Raw genomic sequence first — 22,814 nt, forward strand, 5'->3', positions numbered from 1 at the left:
GATTTTTGTCTTCTTCCATGGAGCACAAAGGCATAATTTTTTTTTTTTACGTTTATGTTGCTCTTTTCTATTCAAAGAAAACGGTTGAAGGTTGAACTCTAAAATTGAACCATAAAAGTAGTCCATATGACTCATGCACTATATTGCAAGCCTTCTGGATCCATATAATGAAATTTAATTCATTAATGCAGTTGACATCGCATCCATGATTTTTGAATTACACATTTTTGCTGTTCAATTTCCATGCATGGTGGAAAATGTAGGTCTACTCTACACTAAAGAGCAAGAAAAATCCAGTTGTTCATGCCCCTTTTAATATCATGCTGACGTCAATAATTTATTATTGATGTGTTAACCTTCTTTAAACTGACGTGAACATGAATAGTCAATATTCTGTGGATGTGTGTTTTGTTTAGGCAGTGGAACAGCTCAACATCAAGACAGAGCTATAAAGACCTGTTGACAGATGAACCATTCACTTGCCAGGATCTCATCACACTACAGGTGACAGGCACAGACAGTGTGTGTTTATGACTGTTGAGTATGATTAAGTGAGGGTGCTGTTATGTCAGCATGGCTGTGATTTCATACAGGTTTTCTGTACACAAGAAGTTAGAATCAAGCAACAGGTTTCAGACAACAGTTGGCCAGTTAGTTTGAAGTTTGTATATGGTTGTTGTGTGTCAAAACCTGTGCTTTTTGTGTGATTGGAGTGTTATGAAATGGCAGGTTTAATGTGCAGTCTGTCGAGAGAGACAGACAGTCAGGCTGATTCTGATGATTGACTGACAGTCAGAGGGGGATCAATCATTTGCATGCCACAATAATAAATATCTTTTCAGCTTTTTATAGCACATTCATATTTTGAATTAGAATTAGAATTTTCTATATTTTCAGTTTTCATTTTAATTTCAATTTGTATGAGCTTCAGTCATTTAAAAAATATATATATTTATATAGTTTTTTAAACGTATTTTTAAAATAATTTAATACTTATACTTATTTCAGTTAGTTGCCAAATCAACATTTCTAATTGTATTTAAAGTTTTTTTTTTAAATGTAACTTTTTTTTTTATATTTATTTTTTTATTTTATTTTATTTTATTTTATTAACCGCAAACAATTTTTAATAGTATCTGTTTTAGTTAACTATTACAACACTGATCCCACAGTCATTTAATCAGGATAAATGTTAAAATGCTCACTGTTTCAAAAGAGCCACATTGTTAACATATGATTTGTATCTTTAAATTAATATTTGAAACCCTTTTCATGACTAATGTCCCCATAAAGCCTGTAAACCTGGTAACAAGGATACCAAAAACTAGACAGAAAAATTCACTTGTAGCTTCTAGCATCTGAACACTAATGGATGTTTGGAGGGATTTAAAGCTGAAATAACTTTTTGGTAAGGTAAAATTAATATAAACCCTTTAACAAAAATAATACAAACTTGCACAACTGTGCTTTGAAACATATATAACTGCAAACAAGTCCGTCATTATATGAAAATAAAAATCAAGGCTAAGTTGTTGTCTGTGGTAATCGACAGCATGCCGTCCACCACAGAGCTTCATCCCTGAAGATACCTTTAAAACCTTCACATTGGGAGTGTTTTGTTTTGTCGCTTAAAATGAAGATTGCAATAAAAAGCACTCGTTGAGGAACTGCACAGTTTATGAATCAAACACAGCAGCGTGTTTATGAATCGATGGGATTAAACAGTACAGCAGCATGTGGCGACGGTCTAAAGTTGTGTTAAGCCTTGCTGTAAATCCATCTGAGTAATAAAAGATCTTATGTAACCAGGGTCAAATTTCTATATACAAATCTATGCATGGCACTTGGATCTGTGTAGTAGGTCATGTACACTACTGTTCAAAAAATATTCTTATAAAAAATCTTATAAAATGTGTAATGTTTTAAATTTCATACAAATCAAATCAACAAATCAAAGAATCCTGAAAAAATTGATCACAATTTACACAAAAATATTAAGCAGCACAAGTTTTCAGCTGTTTTAATCACAAATGTTTCTTGAGCATCAAATCAGCATATCTGAATGATTTCTGGAGGATCATGTGACACTGAAGAGTGATGACTGATGAAAATCCAGTTTTGCCATCAGGAATGAATTGCATTTAAAATATATTGAAATTGTAATAATATTACACATTATTGCTCTTTTTCCTGTATTTTTATTTAAATGCACTTTGGTGAGCCTAAAATACTTTTTTCAAAAACATTTAAAATATCTTATAGACCCTAAACTTTTGAAGGGTAGTGTTGAGGTATGTTTGCATTTCCTGTGCATTTTTATGCAATAATATGGGAATACAGAATCTGTTGTTAAATGTATAATATGACAGCCCTTATGTAAGTACAGAAGCCTATGGTATGTCTTCCTTCAGACAAGGAAACGTGGGCATGTGTGAAAGACACTGTAAGCTGAATCAGTGCTTTCTGTGTGTGTGTGCATGTGACCTGCAGTGTCCTTATTCATAGAAAGCAAGCAAAGCCATGCTGTCCTGGCATGGTTTATTTTGGGCTAGGGAGAGAGTTGATGGGTGTTATGGGGGGTGTTTGGAGAAATAGAAATGGACTTGGAGTTATTTTCGGGTGAGATTAGGCCGTATGGCTCAGAGTGTCTATCCCTTATGAAAAATTATTTTTGTTAATTTAAATAAATCTGAAATAAAATAGAATTATTAAATTAAAAACCTAAATGAAAATTTGAACTGTTGACTTGAGATCTAATTGAAAATAAATACACTGAAGTGCTAAAATGACTGACACTAAAACTGAAATAAAATAAATGAAAGCCGAATAAAAATATAAAAAAACTAACACTCATAAAAAATTACAAAAGTACATAACAAAATTACTAAAACTTAAATGAATTAAATGTTAAAATGGTTTTTAACAACTTAAAAACAAAATTAATATATTACAATAAATAAAGCTAATTCTAAAATATTATAAAATAATATATACTGTAATAGTTTTATTAGTAAATAAATAATACTAAAGTTAACACTAATGTGTGGTTTACAACAGAGCACACTGTGTTGCACAATGCAACAGATTGCAAAAATCATTTAAAAAAAAAAGTTCTAAAAGAGTGATTCATCAATTGGACTTTAGTAATAATGCCCTTTTCTAGGAACAATTGGATTTTTAAATGAATTGTTAAATTTATTTGGTAGTATGGATTGAATGTAATCGTTAGAAGACCGTTTGTTTCTGTTCAGCACTTTGGCCAGCTTTGCTGAGATAAATGTGCTATATAAATAAACTTTACTTACTAATGTAAGCTCTGACTACAAGGCTTTTGGCTCCTATTTTCCCATCATGCCCTGCCTGTCAGTCAATTAGACTGACTCTGTGAGAGTTGAATCATTTAGCTCCAGGCTCAGGTGTGCTATTTTCACATTACAGTCTCCATTCCTTACATTTTATTATGTAGCCATATTACTCGCATTAGCCCATCTGTGATGATTTTAGGAAATTAACTGGTTAACGAAGTAGAGCTCTATGCAGTCCGCTGAGGACTCACAGTGCATAATGAATTAATGAAAGAAGTGTGTTTGCCAAATGTTGTGAATTCAGTGGAAGAAGGTCTGAACATGGGTGGGCAAGGTCTGAGCGTGCAGTTGCCGTACTGTATTAAAGCTTTAATCAGGATAAAACCGTATATTAAAATCTTACATAAGCAGTAGCATTTGCAAATAACAGCGTATCTAAAAGTATGAGACAACAAAAAAGAAAAAACATAGGCCTACCATTAAAAGCCGTGCTTGCACAGGTTCTGCACGATCCTCTTCAATAATATCCTCTGCTTCTCAATCAGGCTCAAACTGATAAGCGATATTAAATATGCAAGGTAACCAAGTTTTTGTGACTGTTGTATTATATTGTGAAGATGTCATATTTATGAGCTCCATTTTTATCCCCTACAGATGAGGAGAAAGCCAAGCAGGACCCATCATACCATCTGAAAAGCACAAACCTGGAGATGCGAGAAACGCTAGCAGAGCTCTACAGAGACTATAAAGGAGATGAGCTGTTAGCCTCCACTATGAAAGAGCCAGAAGCCAAAAAAACAGACAAGCTCAATGCTGTGAGTGTTTTAAGATATTGCCTTTCTAGCGGTGGTATGTGGCCGAGTCTTCATTGATTCATTTCTCTTTTCTGTCTGTCGTCGTTTTGAAGTGGTTATATATCATGAGAAACACAGACTTAAATACTTTTTTGAACTGGTTGTGCTTCACAATCTAGATTTGAAATTGGATGTCAAATGGTGACTCCACACAGTATCAAAATGATTTATCATACAGAACAAAATGAAAATGTTATCCACTCATATCAAAACTAACTTGTATATAGAAGTCTTAACAGTAGCAAAAACAACACGTTTAATTCTAAAAGGTGGACATAACCAAAACTGAATTTAATGTAAATTATAGCTGTTTTTGGTTCAGGAAATCTTGATTAATACTTGTAGTCAGCAAGGATGTATTAAATTGATCAAAAATGACAGTAAAGATATTTGTTACAGAAGATTTCTATTTAAAAATGCTGTTCTTTTTGAACGTTGTATTTTCTAAGAATCATAAAAAACATTGTTTCCACAAAAATATTAAGCAGCACAACTGTTTTCAACATTAACAATCATAAGAAATGTTTCTTGAGCTGCAAATCAGTATATTAGAATGATAGAAGACTGTAATGATGCTAAAAATTCAGCTTTGCCATCACAGGAATAAATTCAATTCTAAACTATATGAAATTAGAAAAGAGATATTTTAAATTGTAATAATATTTTAAAGTACACCTATTTTTACTCTATTTTTGATCACAGAAATGGATCCTTTGTGAGTGTAAGACATAAAAAACATTAAAAGCCTAACAAACCTCAGAGCTTCAGTAGTGTAATAATGGGTGCTAATGGGGTCTCCTGCCAGGTGTTTGAGGCCAGATAAAGCAGTTCTGTTCAGTGCTGTTTGGGTCACAGTGAAGTATCTTGCTGTGTCTGTGTGTGCGCGTGTATGTCGAAGTGTCTGTGCATTATGAGGTGATTTGCCTCTCAGACTCTACCACCATCACACAGCAACTGGAGCAGAAGAAAACGCCTCGCAGGGTCCTCAACTGACCACATACACTCACAGCAAGAATTACAATTTCTTCTGAAAGTCACGTCAATTTTTTAGCGTTTTTGTTTTAATGATCTAAAATTAACACACCAATTACTCACTTCCTGGGAAACGACTCCAGATAGATACCTGGTATCTAAACCATGAGAGTTTTTTTTTTTCCGTACCTACTCTGCGATGGTTTTAAGTGCATCTCTGGCCGTGTCTCAAGTCTTCTTTTAGCCCAGGTTGAAGTGTGTCTGCCCCCGTGCTTTCAGCTATATTAGCTTTGCTTGCTCAGCCTATTCACAGTGCAGGCATTGAATTGCCTCGACTTTTAGCATGAATGCCAGTCTATTTCAGCCCTAGCTGTGCTGGATTGGCATTGTGACGCTGAAATAGACTGGCATCCAGGCCCACTCTCCTACTGAATTAGCTTTGCTATTTCTACACCATACTAAGATAACTATAATATCCCAATGATAACTATGTCCATTTTAAGCCCAACATTTAAGCAAAATAATTAAATAACCATTTTTAATAGTGATAGATTTAAATTAAAATTTTAAGTTTACAAAAATGCATTACTCATTGTGTATTATTTATGTTACAGAAAGAAATACCTTAATTTGACTTATGTATTCATAATATATAATAATCAAATTCAAATACAAGCATAAGAGACATGTTGAGCATAAGAGAAAAAGAAACATGAAATAGTCTTACCGGCCCTGAACCTTTGAATGGTTGTTTAGTTTATTACTTTAGATTAATTCCAATGGTAAATAAAAGCCTGTTTCGTTCACTATTTAAGATCAGCAAGTCAGCTTGGAACACAGACCTGTTGAGAAGAAACTTCTGCACACAGACACATCCAAACACACCTGAATTGTCCCACAGGAATCAATAAAACATATCCACCTATCTGTCTGTCTTCACAATGAATGGGTGATCAAACACTATTATTAAGTGTGATAGACACATTAGGAGGCGTTTGAGTGATGGCACGCATGTGAAGATCATTTAGTTGTTTTAGATGTGGGTGTTAGAGCTTATTTTGTCTTATCTGGAGAGTCTTATCTGTAAACCGTGTCTGTCTCTCTTCCTCCAGGCTCACTATTCCACTGGAAGAGTGTCTGCCTCCTTCACATCTACAGCTATGGCTCCAGCCACCACCCATGAAGCAGGTAATGGAGTTATAAATGAAATGCTTCCCTGCTTACTCATACAAAACAAATCAGTCAACTGACAGTTTTAGCCAGCTCTTGCCACTTTTGTGTGAAATATGCATCAGACTTCTCTAAGTTACTCTCATATTTGAGCACACTATCGATTCTGATTGGCTTAATTGAAGGAAGAGTTCACCCAAAAATGAATATTTGCTGAATATTTACACACACTTAGGTCATCCAAGATGTAGATTTGGAGAAATTTAGCATTACGTTACTTGCTCACCAATGCATCCTCTGCAGTGAATGGGTGCCGTCAGAATGAAAGTCCAAACAGCTGATAAAAACATCACTGTAATCTCCAGTCCATCAGTTAACATCTTGTGAAGTCAAAAGCTGCATGTTTGCAAGAAACAAATCAATCATTAAGACGTTTTAAGGTGAGTACATTTTAAGCAAATTAGCATTTTTGGGTAAACCATTCCTTTACTGCCTACATATCTTGAATGTACTTAGTTGCTTTGGGTTAATGCATCTGCCAAATGTGCATATGTAAACGTCACCATGACTGCTGATGCACACAACAAATGACACCATTTCCCTTTTTGTTTATGCTGGGAAGAAGTTGCATGCATTTCATAACATTGCATCATTGCAGTACCTGAAACTCCTGGCAAGTATTAGAGCTGGTTCGTATTTTATTCTCATTTAGAGTGAATCTGGCTTCAGTATACCTCAGGAAACCATCTGGCAGCTGTCAAATCGGTCTCTCATATCTGTTCATTCTCTTTCAGACTAGTATGAGGCTGTTATGATACAAAAATGTTGTCAATACTGTCCACAGCAGAGTCATTCATAAATGTAAAGAATGAAAATATTTATGGGTCAAAGCTGCACATCAATCCCTTTATATCTATCATTTAGTGTTTCACTTTAACACAGTGCAGGGAAATTGGTGAGCTTTGTCTTTACTGGCTTTTTAATCACATGCATAAGATTCCATATAATTTGTTGTGTTTTAGCACTATTTTATCACTAGTATTTCATGCCCTTCATAGTCCTAGTAACTAGGTGCTATTTTTGTGTCTTTTCATTGGCTGTGTGCTTGTCAAATCAGGATAAAGAGGAGAGGTCACATTGATAAGAAAATTACCCTCTGCCTTTTTTTCCCCTCTCCTTTCCTCCACTCCCTCCCTCCTGTGGTATGCCTGCGTTTGTGATGATTCTATTTGTGATGCAGTGTTTACATAGTAATAGCTTTTTTTTTTTTTTTACTGTAAGGGTAAATCTTATGAAAGGACAAGAAAAATGTCAAGATCATGTTCATATCTCACTGTAGAACAAAATAGAATTATATTTTGCCAAAAATAAAATGAAGCCTATTTAGTGTGTTTTGCTTTTCATAACAATTAAGCAAAACATTTTACAGTAATATAGTTAGAAATACAGTAATTACTATGACTTTAAAATGAAACGGACAGTACCTAGCCTTTATAAGCACTTTACAATTTAAATAATGTTGTTGTTGTTTTTTTTTTATTCAATGTAATTATAAAAATATGTATAATTGTTAATAAATAAAAATCATTTCTATATTTATTTCATGTTGCTATAATGAGAAGAGTTTTTAGCATTGTAGTTATGAGAATTTTGGGGGAAAATTGCTTAATTATTTTGAAAATGAGGTAAATGCAAAAACTCCTCTAAATTATTTAATTCTCCTAAAATAGTCTTCTAAAATATGAATCTTTTTTTTTTCTTTTTGATTTATCTAGAAACAAATGTCCTCTTGTCCAGGATTTACAGTTTGCAGCACATGATGGCATCTAGATTGGAATGTCATTGTGGACAGTTATGTAACACTGTCAGGTCTAGATGGAGCAGATGATTGAGATCTTACTTGACAACTTTATTTTTGTAGGTGTTTTGTGTGCTTTTCATGCATGAGTGTGTGACATTGAAATCGGAATGTTTTTTTTTTTTAAAGTTCTGACATGCTTGACCTCCTCTCGGGGTGACTTATAAAAGTTTAATGTGGAATTTGCTTCTGCATCTCCCAGTAAGGCACACAGTCTTTCCTAAACACAAAATCAGTTTATTGGCTCGCAGAGGTTTTTTTGAAGAGAGGGATGTCTGATCGCCATAGAAACGAACACATAAACATTTACAGAGAGGGAGAGGAAGCAACTGCTTTAACTTTCAGTGCTTTTTTTTTTTTTAAACGACATCTTACATAAACTAGCCTTTCACTTCCCGAATGACCTAGCAGACTCATACATTCAAAGCTGCCAGATGTATTACTAACAAACCTAATTGTTTATTGACCTTTATAGCCCACAGACGGTCCTTTTGGTAGCACACAAGGGCTTTGAGAGAAGGGCTTGTATATATATATATGTTAAGTAAAATAATTAAGTCATCATCTGAAGTTATAGTGGACACAGTTCCTGTAATATTCATGAATGATTAAAAGATGCAAGCTGCAGTTTCACTAATGTGAATGCTTTGCAGTCCTTTAATTGGAGACGGGCTTAAATTCCCTTTGGTTGAATCTCATCAAGAAATAGCATGTATTTCACCTCCAATATCATAAGCAAAAAAAGGATCATTAAGATTTTTTGCATTGTGGCATTATTTTCATAATAATTAAGCTCATTGTCTGTACTATAATAATCATCCTGCATTTAGTGCAGTAAATTCTTCCATGATGTATAAATACTTTTATATGTTTAATAATAAAATAATAATTTATCTTTATTTTTCTTGCATTGTAGTAATGACATTTTTTTTGTCACAATGAAAAAAAAAATCCTAATGATCCTAAATAGTTTTTTCCTCTTATTTTTTGTCATTTCTAATTTATTTGTTTTTACTATTTTTATTTTAATTTTTAATTTTTAATTTATTTTTTATTTTTCGGCTATTTACAATTTTCATACTTCCTGGAGATTTAGTAGATTATTATACGAGTTGTAAGATCTTCAAAAGAGTGTTGTTATTGCTTTATGTATGTGATTTGTATGGTCTCCTGTGTCCCACAACCACAACAAAGATATATATTTGTAAATGCATCAAAATGTCTTCACACCTTCTTCAGTTTAGCGGGCTGCTATGCTAGTGTCATCATAATGACAAACAGTTTTTATAAATCACATTTCTTGACATTAAAACTGATATTTGTTTTATTCCTTGCAGGTCCCCAAGGCTGGAGAAAACTTTATTAAACTGTGTAAGAAAGGATATTATGATGGCACAATATTCCACCGCTCTATTAGAAATTTCATGGTAAACAAATTTTTCATAAAATTACATTTTATTCATTATATTGTTGTAAGTGAAGTAGTTTAGATATTTAGATTTTAAATTTTAATTTACATATTTTGGTCAGGCTTGGCATTTTCCATGATTTGGCCATTTAAAGCCATAGAATTACCTTCACTTTTTTTATCTTGGAAAATATGTGGCATATTTATGTTATTTGTTATTTTCAGATTCAAGGAGGAGACCCTACAGGGACTGGTACAGGTAATCTTTTTACATTTGTTCTGAATCTTTTGTCATTTTGATCACTGATGTATAACGGTTACAACTCGGACTGACGGTGATGATTATTTGCACAATGTATACATATATGCAATATATTTACAGTGTACAAATTATGCTTTTAAGGTCATTTAGACTTTAAAAGTGCATTAAAATCAAAACAATATAAAGTCCTTGAACATGAAAAGTAATAGAACTTTAGTATCTAAGTCAAGTTTAAGTATATTTCCCCACAAAATTGAATGTTTTCTCATATATCCCACTCTGAGCTTTGAGAGGGCTGTGTGACACAAGCAGGACAGAACCCATCTCTTGTCTCTTATCTTCATGTTTTCTCCCAAAATTCCAAAGTAATTGACACTCAGGGAAAGTGGAACTGAATTACCGGTGCATGTAAAATGCAGTCTGTACTACAGAGACCTGCACAATGTGCACATGACGTGGAAAAATAGATTTTTTCTAGGGATGCACCGAAATGAAAATTCTTGGCTGAAGCCAAAACTGAACAAAATGAAACACTGGGCCGAATACCGAACATGGTTTTTCGAGTTTTTTTCCCCATGTATTTTGCCAATTTTTTTCACCTTTGCATAAATTAAATAGCCAAAATGTGCTTTTTACTGTTTTGTCTTGCTTTTCAAAGAAAAAAATCTATTTCAAAACAACAATTTAAAATTATTTAACACTGACCATTTTTTACATTTTAGCAGACATTATACCAACAAAGCACAATTTAACTTAAAATTAATAAGTTGGTAAAATAATATTTTTTGGCCATCAAGACCCCCTTCTTGAATCAGGCACGTATTTTTTACTGTGAAATTAAAAAAAGCCGTGCTGAGAAGAGACTTCTTTTAAAACATTAGAAAATATTACAGATCCTAATTTGAACACTATATGTGAATGTTATAATAAATGAATTAACAGAGCTGTTGTAATGATTAGTATCATTATTATTGTCTTACTTTTTATTTTTATTTTACAGAACAACAGTAAAATTACAATACTAACATTTATAAATGTTGATGGAGTTCTTGCTTCTCAGCTTTTATTTTGGCGGAAACGAGCAGGAAGACCTCAATGCTTCTTTTTGTTGACAACAGCAGATTTATAAATGAGTCTCATTATGAATACGTCGCACGTATCACATTGTCACATGCATTGTAAAAATTCATAAAAATGTGACTGAGCAACTGACGAGTAACACTGGTTCAGCGCAGATTTTCCTCGCGCTTTGGACTTTGAACCCTGGTTAACAAGCAGATTCGCCACGAGCTCTTGCAGCGCTGTCAGAATACATGCAATTCGTGCGTGTTTTAGAAAACGTAACGTTCTGCAGTTTATTTACTAATTGTTTAAGGCCATTTCGCGATTTCAATCATCATACAGTAACCAGCAACAATCACCCCTTCCTCTTCTCATCGAAGACATGCGATGCAGTACTAAACAGTCTCCCGCTGTCGGTGCTTGTAATGATTTTTGCGTTTTTCTCTGACAGTTTTAAATGTTTGTTGCATTATAAAGAGTGCGCGCCTCTCACTCTTCGCTGGTTGCTATTTGATCGCGTCATATCATTGTTCCGTACAATTTATTCTGTCTTTTTGCTTATTTGCTATTTTCGGCCGAATAATTTCGGTTGCCGAACATTCGGTGCATCCCTAATTTTTTCAACTTGTTAATTTGTTCCAATGTTCCCATAATTTGTGGCCATGTTTCATGAATTTGTTCCCTTGTTAAATTAAATCTAAGGAATGAATTAGTACAAATTAGCCATGATTTAACTAAAATGAGTAAACAAATAAATATGTCATGGAATTGAATTGAATTTGTAATTTGTGGCTATATAATAGCATCATCTCTTATATACAATATCTTTCATCTTTCCCCTTCCCCATGCCTTACTTTGTCTAACAAGTACACGTAGCAAATTTATATATATATATTAAATACAAAGAATAAAAAGGAGATAGAGAGAGCTAGTGTGAGTTTTGTTTTTAATTTTTATAATAAAAAAAAACTAAAACAAATAGATAGAATAGAAAAAAGAAGAGAGAATGTTAGTGTTAGACGGTCAAGTATTTTTTATATATAAATACACTATAATGAATAAAATAAAGTATATAGAAATAAAAAAGAGAGTGTTAGTGTTAAGTGTAGATGGAAGAGATAATGTCAGTAATGTCTAATTTGTCAACAAATCACTTGTTGTGTAGACTGACATTTACTGAAAGAAAAAAGTTAGGCTAATGTAAGATTATTGATGCCATTTGGCTGGTTCAGAAGAAGGTCAAAAGTTAGGCTAACAATGCTTTCTCTAACAGTTTGATTGACCACACAACAACAGTTTGATTGACCACACAACAGAACACAAAGCAATGTACGGCTTGATTCAAATGTATGGGCTCTCTTACCTCTCTCATTCCGCATGAATCCAAATGTTTCCATGGTCGCAATGTGGCATTTGGCTGCTAACCAATTATTTCTTTTGTGAACAAAGCTTTGTACTTCACTCGTGTCCTAGTATTCACATCATATGCACAAAAATGTGTTTTTTGTTGTACCACGCAGTGAGGTACTTTACAACATGGTCCTCCTTGGTTGCTCTCTTCAAATTTTGTTTGGAAAACTGTGAGCAATAGTGATATTTAACGTGATCTTTTTCCATGAAAGTGCAAGTAGAGCCTTGTTTTCAATCACATCAAATTAAATATGGCATCTACCCTGTAGCCAGTGAGTGTATATTGAATACATGGTTTTAGTTACAAGTCTAAGTCAGTTGGATGACTCATGCACATTTTTGTGATTCTCCTTAAAATTACCAAGGTTTTTCGAATGAAAGCAATTACAGGAAGTTTAGCATTTGATTAAAAACAAATGCTCTAACAAATTCTTTTTCATATTCAGTTGGTCAGATGAGCTTGATATTACTTTCTCAGACTTTCCTGAGCTGTCTAGACAATATGACCTCAGCTTTCGTCAGAACATCAAACTGAATGGCTTTTTTGAAGCACATTTGCGAGGGATGTTTTCCTGTGGTCATGAGTGTTAAAAGGTGCAGGTCTAATTGAGAAACAGAAAGGGTAAGGAGTTAGTGCACTCTATTCCCATGTATCTAAAATTCAATCCCATAAAGGTCTCCGGTGAGGCTGGTGCAGTTTTTGTGTAAAAAGAAGGACTGAAATCAAGAGGAGAAGGAAGTAGACTGAAAGATTTGTCATGAACAGAGAGTGAATTTTAAAGTGTTTAGTATTAGACTTGAAGGTCTGAAGCAACTTCTATCTTCCAGTCATTCTCACGTGTATATTACCATGCACATTGAGGCGAGGTTTGCTATTGCATTTGACCTAAAATAGATGCAAATAAGAGGGTGAGATTTTGTATCAAATGTGTGCTTTTAGTCACTCGAGTGGGACAGTGTGTAAATGACTGTTCACGTGTGTTAGGGAAGAGTTTGCAGTGTCCTCAATCCTCAGTGATGCATTTGCATATGCATGTGATTATCTGTCAGAATGGCAACAATTATACAAATCAATTCTCTTGATTATAATTGTACAATAGTGTAATTAAAGGCACATGCCTTTTTTTTAGAGGAATAATTCACACAAAAATGAAAATCATTTTGTCATCATTTACTCTTGTCATTTCTGACTTACTTTCATCTATAGAACACAGAAGGAGAATTTTTAAAATAATATGGCAACTTTTTTAATTTATTGGAAGTTAATATGGACTGGGGCTGTTAAGCTTCATACTGTCAATTTAAAAAAAAAAGTCATATGATTGCAATCATGTGATGAACAGATTTTCAAGTTATTCACTTAAAATTCATCCTAGTAATTTGGGAATTAATCTTTTTTCAGTTGGATCTTCTCAATTAATCTGTTATTATTTAAAAAAAAATTAAAACCATAAAAAAATCATTACTTGAAATAAAATGGACATTAACTGAAATGAAATGAAATATAAAAGTAACTTAAATTTCTTTTTTCATCTAGTTGCCAGAGCAACATTTCTCATTTTCATTTAGTTTAAGTTGAAGTACAAAAATAACTAAAATGAACTAAACTAAAACTTATAAAACTATATAGACATATTGTTTAAAAAAACTAATAAAAATGACAAAATCACACAACAAAATTACTACAACTTGCAAGTTTTTTTTAATAATTATTTTTATTGAATTTTCACTGTAATACAAAAATAACAAGGCATTACAACTTTCTAGTTAAAATGAAAACAAAAAGTATAAAAATCAAATCTAATTCAAAATAATAAAAAACTGTAATAGTAATTTAAACTGTGAGGGTGAGTAAAAGCTGACAGACATTTTTCTGTGAACTACCAACCATAATAACTTGGCTTATTTATTATTTTTATTTTGAAGGCTTTGATCATGTGTTCAGCCGTCCTGTTTTCCTCCATTTAGTTGAAAAATAGATAATATTAACCAAATTATCAAAATGTGTTTTGGATGCTGCAACAAGAAGTCATGAGTGTGACAAATCACACAATGTTCCTTTGAAGAGACGCAGCTTTCTGTAATAATGGTGCGCTGTTAGGCTGTGAATGAATGTGCAGTGATTATGATTCTGCAGGATTCGTCTACAAAATTAAATGAAGGCTTCTTACACAGCGGTTTGCTATCAGTGCTGCAGAAAACATCACAACTCACGCTGACATGCACAGACATTTTTAGATATACCCACACATGAATGAGTATATAATAGTCTGTATACATAAAGGAAAAAAGGAAAAGAAAACCTGAGTTCCAGTTAGTTTTGTAGTAGTCACCAACTCTGATCTATTTGCAAAGTGTTTAATTGTTGTTGATTTGTTAAAGTTATGGCAATCATATGATTGGGTTTTTACATTAATTGCCGGTTAATCAGATTAAACATAATTGCATATTTCCATCTGCGTTTTTTTATGTACGGTTTATTGATGATTTGTGTATTGCATTTTTTTTTTTAAGTAACACTAATGTTAAATTTAATGTTAAAATTAAAATGTGGCATAATTATTGCTATTCACCTCTGTCTCCAAATAATTAGAAATTTACCATTTCATCACTTGCTCACCAATGGATCCTCTGCAGTGAATGGGTGCCGTCAGAATGAGAGTCCAAACAGCTGATAAAAACATCACAATAATCCAAAAGTAATCCATGCCACTCCAGACCATCAGTTAATCATCTTGTGAAGTGAAAAGCTGCATGTTTGTAAAAAACAAATCCTTCATTAGGACGTTTTAACTTTTAATTGTTTCTTCCTGCTAAAATAAGTCCATAATATTGCCTTCTCCAGTGAAAATTCACCTCGTCTAAATCAGGAGAGAACAGTTTGCAAGTGAAAACAAAATAGTTCTAAACAATGGACTTTTTCACTGGAGAAAATGTTTTTATGGATCTGAATATTTCTGATTTCGTAACATCTACCATTTCTTCCATTTCGGGATTATTTTTTTGACGGCACCCATTCACTGCAGAGGATCCATTGGTGAATTTTCCAATGATGTGAATTTTCTGCGATAATGCACAGCACTCCACAGATGCTTGGATTTAACCATCTAACTTTGGATTTTACTATTTCTATTAAGTAGTCTATTAAGTGCTCAAAATTGTTAAATGTTTTTTTTAAACAAATAAATTTTTCTTACAATTGTTTTTTAAATCTTGGCGGCCTTGGTATTCTGTCCGGTTGATTTTCATCCTTTTTGTTCTCATCCTTTTTAATCAAGTCAGTGGCATGGGGTAGGAAATGTCAGCAAGGTCATAAATAATGCAGAAATGTCACCCGGGGAATGTTTATGAGGGTGTGCAAGTTTTCAAAGGCAGACTGGTGTGCCGTAAAGCTATCGCTCCACAACGACACCAGCTGCTGGACGTTAAACTCCTCTCTGCTCCGCTACAGCTAGAATTATATGCTACTGCTCATCATTTTCAAACTCACATGACTGTGTGAATTCAGTTGGTGCAGGTGTCTCAGAACACCGTCTGAGTTGTGGAAATATTTTCCTAATCTTGCATTCGAGCACAGTCTCATGTCAGTCTCTGCACACACACACACACACACACACGCACACACACGCGCGATCGCTCGCTGAGAGAGCTGCATCCAGCAGAGCTTTTGATTGAGCGTGTTGAAGCGTTAATTAGTGTACCTGATTTGGAGGCCTTTGGCATGAGGTGTTTGTTTATGGTGGCAGAAGACGACGCATGGTGCCTGTGCGTGGGGCACTGGGTTAGTAATTCTATAAATGATTTGAAGTGATTCAAAAAGACAATCTGGGTCAAGTTCAGTTGAACTGCTTTAATATTTCAGTGTAAAATCTGGGAAGAATTAAATAGTCATCATACACTTGCATACTAAGTGTGGTCTGTAAATTTTTTTTTATGTTTTTGAAAGGAGACTCTTAGCTTACCAAGGCTGCATTTATTTGATAAAAAATACAGTGAAAACAGCAATATTGTCAAATATTATTATATTTTAACATAACTGTTTTTTATTTTTATTATATTTTAAAATGTCATTTATGATGCAAAGCTGAATTTTCAGCCTCATTACTCAAGTCTTTAGTATTCAGAAATCATTCTAATGTGCTGATTTGGTGCCCATGAAATATTTATTATTATTAACAAATGTAAAATATCTGTAGAAAAGGTGATACATTTTTTTCTTTTGTGAATAGGAAGTTAAAAAAACAGCATTCATTTAAAAATAGAAATCTTTTGTAATATTTTTAATGTATTTACTGTCGTTTTTTTATCAATTTAATGCATCCTTGCTGAATAAAATAATAATTTCTTTAAAAAAAAAAAATCTTACTGACGCCAACATTTTTGCGGATGTTGTTTGTGTGATTTTTAGATTGCCACAGTTTATTGATTGCTATGTTTGTTTGTTTTTAAATGAAGCATATTGCTGATTCTTAGTATTTGAGATTTGCACAACCAAACCTATTGGACTCCAGTACGTAAATTGTCCCACCATCATTTGTGCTATGGACATGATATTATCCTCAAACTGTGGCTTTTTTAAGAAGTGTGTTACTTTTTAAGTGATCAGATTTATGATTAAATGAGCAGAAAAAATCCCAAAGACATTGAGTAAGGGACTTGAGGGAAAATGACACTTTATAATTAAACGGATGTGTTTCTGTTTGAGTAAATGTAATTATGTTTTCGTTTTGTGCCGGATCACTGCTTTTGTTCTTCTGCTGTAATTATACCAGACTGCAGATGTGATGCTGCATACAGCAAGGTTGTTATTGGCCAAGTGTCATGATGTGTTACTCTTAATCTCATACACATGCTCCCAATTGTGTTTAATATCCATATTTCCCCCTTTCTGTTCCTCTCTCTGTTGTTGTGTGTATTAGGAGGAGAGTCTTTCTGGGGGAAGCCGTTCAAGGACGAGTTCAGGCCCAATCTGTCTCACACGGGTCGTGGTATTCTGAGCATGGCTAACTCAGGACCCAACACAAATAAATCCCAGTTGTGAGTAAATGTTTCATCTCCTCATTACAGTGACTGGATTCATATCAAACGCTCTGTTTAGAGTTTGTTTTAAACCTCTGAAAGTATTAAACTTCTGCAACTAATTCAGCCCGAGCCTCTTAACAAACTTTAACCTGATGTCTGCTTTGGGTTTTTATAAACCTCTTTAACAGAAATGTAAGATTCCGTTTTAAATATTGACCTTTGACATCACTAGAAATTTCTGCATTTTAAATCTAACCAGCACCTGTGATGTCATTCTGATATTTGCATACTGAATTCTGGTTGGTCTTGTCTTTCTTGTACTACTTTAACCCTCTGTAACCAGCAATAACAAATGAGAGGAAACAAAGCCTAAACAAAGCCTATTTTTTGTTGCCTGTGTAAGCACTGATGTTGAGCTCATGAAAGGCAAATACAGTGCAAGTATGAAATTGGCCTTACTAAAATGTTTCTTTTCTGTTTACTTGCAGCTTTATAACTTTTCGCTCATGCACATACCTGGACAGGAAACACACTGTGTTTGGAAGGTAATTTTATTTATGGATTGATTTGTCTTCAGTAACAGGACATTCACAGTCAAATAGCTTTATTAAGGCAGTACTAAATTAAAAAAAGAAAAAGAAAAAACTTTTTATGACCCCTCTTTTAAAAATAAATATACTCTTCAAAGGGTTGGTTAACTTAGCTGTATTTTAGGTTTGCCGAATTAGTTGAATAAATAATTGAAATTTTGATGATAGCTGCAACGTTTTTTTTTTTTTTTCAACCTTTTAGTCTAACATGCAGTTTCTCGTACAAAATAAAGGAAAATAACTGACAGTGATATCAATTGTGAATCTCTACACTACCGTTTAAAAATCTTTTAATGCTTTAGAAAATATTTTATACTCACCAAAGCTGAATTTATCGGATTAAAAATACAGTAAAACAGTAATATTGTGAAATATTATTACAATTTTAAATAACTGTTTTTTGTATGAATATATTTTAAAATGCTATTTACTCCTTTGATGGTAAAGCTGAATTTTCAGCAGCTATTACTCCAGTCTTCACTGTCATGATCCTTCAGAAATAACTTTAACATGCTAATTTTAACATGCTAATTTGCTCAAGAAATAATAATTTATTATTATTATCATCAATGTTGAAATCAGTTGTGCTGCTTAATATATTTGTGATTTTTTTTTTCAAGGTTTTTCGATAATTATAAAGTTCAAAAGAATTATATTTATTTGAAATATAAATCTTTTTTTAATATAAATGTCTTTGCTGTCACTTTTGATCATTTTAATGCACCCTTGCTGAATAAAAGTGTTAATTTCTTTTTTTTTAAATCATTAGTCCTCAAACTTTTGTATAGTTGTGTATGTTTATCTTAAAATGTATCAACCCTCTACATTGCGAGTAAATCACTCGCATATGCGACTAAATCTTCACTCTGGCGACTAAATGATGTCTAATGGTATATGTGTGTGTGTATATGGGTGTATATATGTGTGTGTATGTGTATGTGTATGTGTATGTGTATGTGTGTGTATATATGTATATGTGTATGTATATATTTATCAGTCTGGCGAGTAAACAAAAAAATTTACTAGCCAATGGCGATTCAATTGCCAAGGTGTTCGTAGAGGGCTGTGTATGCATGTTTTGTGTATTTGTGTAGAGATTGTTTATTATGGTGGATTCCAGTGAAGGTTAAATGGTGTATTTCTCATTTGGTCAGCTCATTTGGTTCTCTGTGTGAAACCCTTCCTGGGGAAAAGCATGTCTTCTGTTGAATCAGAACATTCCAGCACACACACACCTTTCACTCTGAGGGAAAGTCTTGCCCATTTGGCATTGAGTTGAAATCCTTGGACTCTAGCTGTGGAATTCAGAGGCTTGTCAGCATAAGCATGAACCAAACTCCTGTGCACACTCACATGCACCCCTCAGTCTGTGTGTACTTTGTGAGCACGTGCGGTGAGAACGGACACACACACACACACCTCGGCCCTCAGCCTATGGGGCACTTAGAAACCTGAGGCTCCTGTTTAGTAGGAACAGCTGTACAAAGAGAGAAAGTACACAGCATGTGTACATTTAGATTCAACGCAACAAACAAGACAAATGGGGCATCATTTACTGGTCATTTGCATGTTATAGATTTGTTTGCTGTCCTCCCAAGTTAAAAGAAATGTACGACTGAGTTCGAGCTTCTCTCATTACAGATATCACATCTTGGTACGGAATAATAACTTGTTTAAACTTTGCAGTTGCATATTAGTTTGTTAAAGAAAGTTGAAAAATTGGCCTGTCAGGCTCCAAAAATGAACAAAAATAAAGAAAGAAATAAATCACCAAGAAATGATCATAGATGCACAATTTTCCAAATCTTCTGAAGCCATATTAATTTGTTATTTACTGTAACCTGGTTTAATTTGAGTTTTATTTTATTATTCATGTAGTATTTTAGTATGTAGTATTTATTAATCATTTGAATTCGTTTTTAGTTTGAGTTTTTGTAATTTTATGTGCTTGTCATTTTTATTATTTTTTAATTTATTTTTATTTAGCTTTACTTTATTATTATTTCAGTTTTAGTTTGACTAATTTTAGTACTTCAACTTAAGCTTATTTATTGAAGTTACATTGCCAAGGCAACATTTATTTTCATGCAAGTTTTAGGTTTTTAATCAAACGTTTTTTTCTTTTTTAATATTTTTTATTTTATAATTTAATTAAATTTTTTACTCGCTGAAAATAATTTTTAATCGTTTTAGTTAACAATAACAACCCTGTTAAAACCTGTTTTCAGAAGGCCTAAAATATAATTTAAAAATATAAATACATGTATTTTATTTTATGAATTATACTTCTTTGGTCCTTTTTTGCCCTTCTTGTAGCATAACAGCTCAAGATGAGGATAAATAAATCGCAGAATTGTTCATATTTGGAAATGTTGTTCCTTTAAGAAAAGTAGAAGATTGTTTGCTACAGTGAGAGAGATTGATCCAGTCTCATTAGAGATATTATCACCACTTGGCACTGAATAATACCTCATTTACTCTGTGCAGCAGGATTTTAATAGGATTCTGTCCCTCACTTGCTCTCTTTTAGAGTGGTTGGTGGTTTAGAGACCCTCACAGCGATGGAGAATGTTGAAAGTGATCCGAAGACAGACAAACCCAAGGCGCTGAAGCCACTTATTTCCCTATAAGTGTAGCATCAGAAAATGTACAATTCGGTTGCACAAGCACATGTCAGCAGCAGTGTAGGGCTGTGCTTTATGTTGACTCACGGTACCTCCTGTTTGTTTATATTTTTCCACCTGCTGTCAAATCCCACAATGCCAAAAAAGAAAATAGTCCAATTGAAAACAGCAGAATTTCAAACATTTTTCTCTCCTTCATGTAAAATGTTTTGCTTGGGGCTGCAGAGTTTTTGACACGTCACTTCAGGTCCTTTTCAAGACTTGAAAAGAGTGTTTTCTCAGACTCTCTGTTTCTCTTTCACATCGTCAGTCTGAGATAAAGCTGCTGAGCACTACAGTATTTGTGGACCCGTATGAGGAAGCCGATGCACAGGTCAACATTTGTGTTCATGTACATAGTCAATATCGTATTAGTTGTGTTTTTATGCCATGCCGTCGATGTGACACTGTGTGTGTGTGTGTGTGTTTAGATTGCAGCCGAGCGAGAGAAGGAAGCACAGAAACAGGAGGAAGAGAGAGCACAAACCTCTGCCTCAGTCAACAAGGCAAAAACAGAGGACAAGCCTAAAACCTTTAGACCAGGAGTGGGCAAATACATCAACATGACTGCCACGTGAGTTCTCACACACACACATCCGTGATGATGCACAGCTGTTGAATATGACAGCAGTGTAAAATCACAGATCTTGCAGATCTACAGCATCACAGCAAAATAAATTATTCAACCAGAATTGATTTGGACTCTAACATGAGGAACTTTGTATTCTGTCTTTGTAATAGATAGATAGATAGATAGATAGATGGATAGACAGATCTCATAATGGCAGGATCATTATTTTATTATATAAAGCTGCTCCGATGGTAAATGAGTGTGTTTGTGGGTGTCACTAGTGAGGGGTTCGTCCCACGCCACAGCAGGACTCAGGATATCAGCAGTGTTTACTGAGAACGGCAGGAGATCATTCTAATTATCCCTCACAACCCCACTGCTTCTCACACACACACAACTGACTGTTAAACAGACATAAACATACATACACAGTAATGTGAACACCTGCTACACACACACATGCACTGCTACCTGATGAGAACAGCGCCATTTTTCACATGCACATGCTGCATGCAAGTATTATGAAAAATATGCTTGTTATTCATTTTCACTTACTGCTTATTTACACAAACACAAACATGGGGTTCAGATAATTAAATGAGCTCAAAATAATTCAAAGAATTACATCGTTAATTAATGTCATGTCAATTAATCATGTTTACATAAAATAACTATATTAATAATGATACCATTGAAAATAACTTAAATAAACAAATTAATTAAATTCATGTGAATTTTTGTGGAAAAAATTGCTTAATTTAAAAAAAAAACATGATGCAAAAAAAAATAAGTTTCTTTTTCTTGCTAAATATAATCTATTATTTATTTTATTAATTTGGGATGAAAAATGACACACATACCCAGTAAGGATTCTATAAGAGGAATTTAGAAAATGAGAGAAAATATATATTAAAAAATTTATAAAAGGATAATTTTTTTTGTTTGTTTTAAAATGTTTAATAAATGCAAATACATGGAAATGAGATCAATCTGCCATGTTTTTCGGTTTTTAAAGGTGGGGCAAGCGATTTTTCAAAAACGCTTTAGAAAACTGATTCGGGCCAAATAGCAAAACAAACTTGTAGCCAATCAGCAGTAAGGGGCGTGTCTACTCATGATGTGGAGGAGAGAGCGTTCAGTGCACGGGACGGACATTAGCCGAGCAACAGAAAGATAGAGATGGCGGATAAAAAACAAAAGAGGAAAACGTCTGCGGAACGATAAGGCAAGAAGTAGGACCCGTGTAAATATCAGATTTCGTAATGTTGTCTCTGGTGTTCTGATCTGTGAGCGTAAATGCATTCAGAGGGCGTGGCTTTGGATGGCGATTGCAGCGAGGGTGGGACGTTCGCTTTCAGTGCTATCAGGCTAACGTTAGCATTTTCCATGATCTCCTACTACACCTTTAAGGCAAGAAGTAGGACCCCTGTAAATATCGGATCAGTTTTCCAGCGCTGGAGAGAACTGAAGGAGCGGAAGGCCTGCGATCGGACGCCGAGGTTGCTTTGTTTCTTCTCGATAGGTGAGTAACACCGTGTCTGCGCCGCAACAGCTAAAGTCTGGACACGACAAAGCGACCGTTGAAAATCATTTGAAATTTGTGTCAATACGTCATGAATAGAATGCAGCAGCAGTTTTCTGTTGGGGATTTGTCGTGTCGTGCCGC

The 22,814-nt window shown here is 33.9% G+C and overlaps 1 pseudogene; it reads left to right on the top strand.

Annotated features, from left to right (window-relative positions):
• The window catches only part of LOC107741509 (peptidyl-prolyl cis-trans isomerase-like 2), a 32,462-nt pseudogene that overhangs the window by 7,841 nt on the left and 1,807 nt on the right, over positions 1-22,814 (top strand).

The sequence above is a fragment of the Sinocyclocheilus rhinocerous genome, unplaced genomic scaffold (genome assembly GCF_001515625.1).
Source record: "Sinocyclocheilus rhinocerous isolate Xijiao unplaced genomic scaffold, SAMN03320098_v1.1 scaffold134, whole genome shotgun sequence".
Classification (NCBI taxonomy): Eukaryota; Metazoa; Chordata; class Actinopteri; order Cypriniformes; family Cyprinidae; genus Sinocyclocheilus; species Sinocyclocheilus rhinocerous.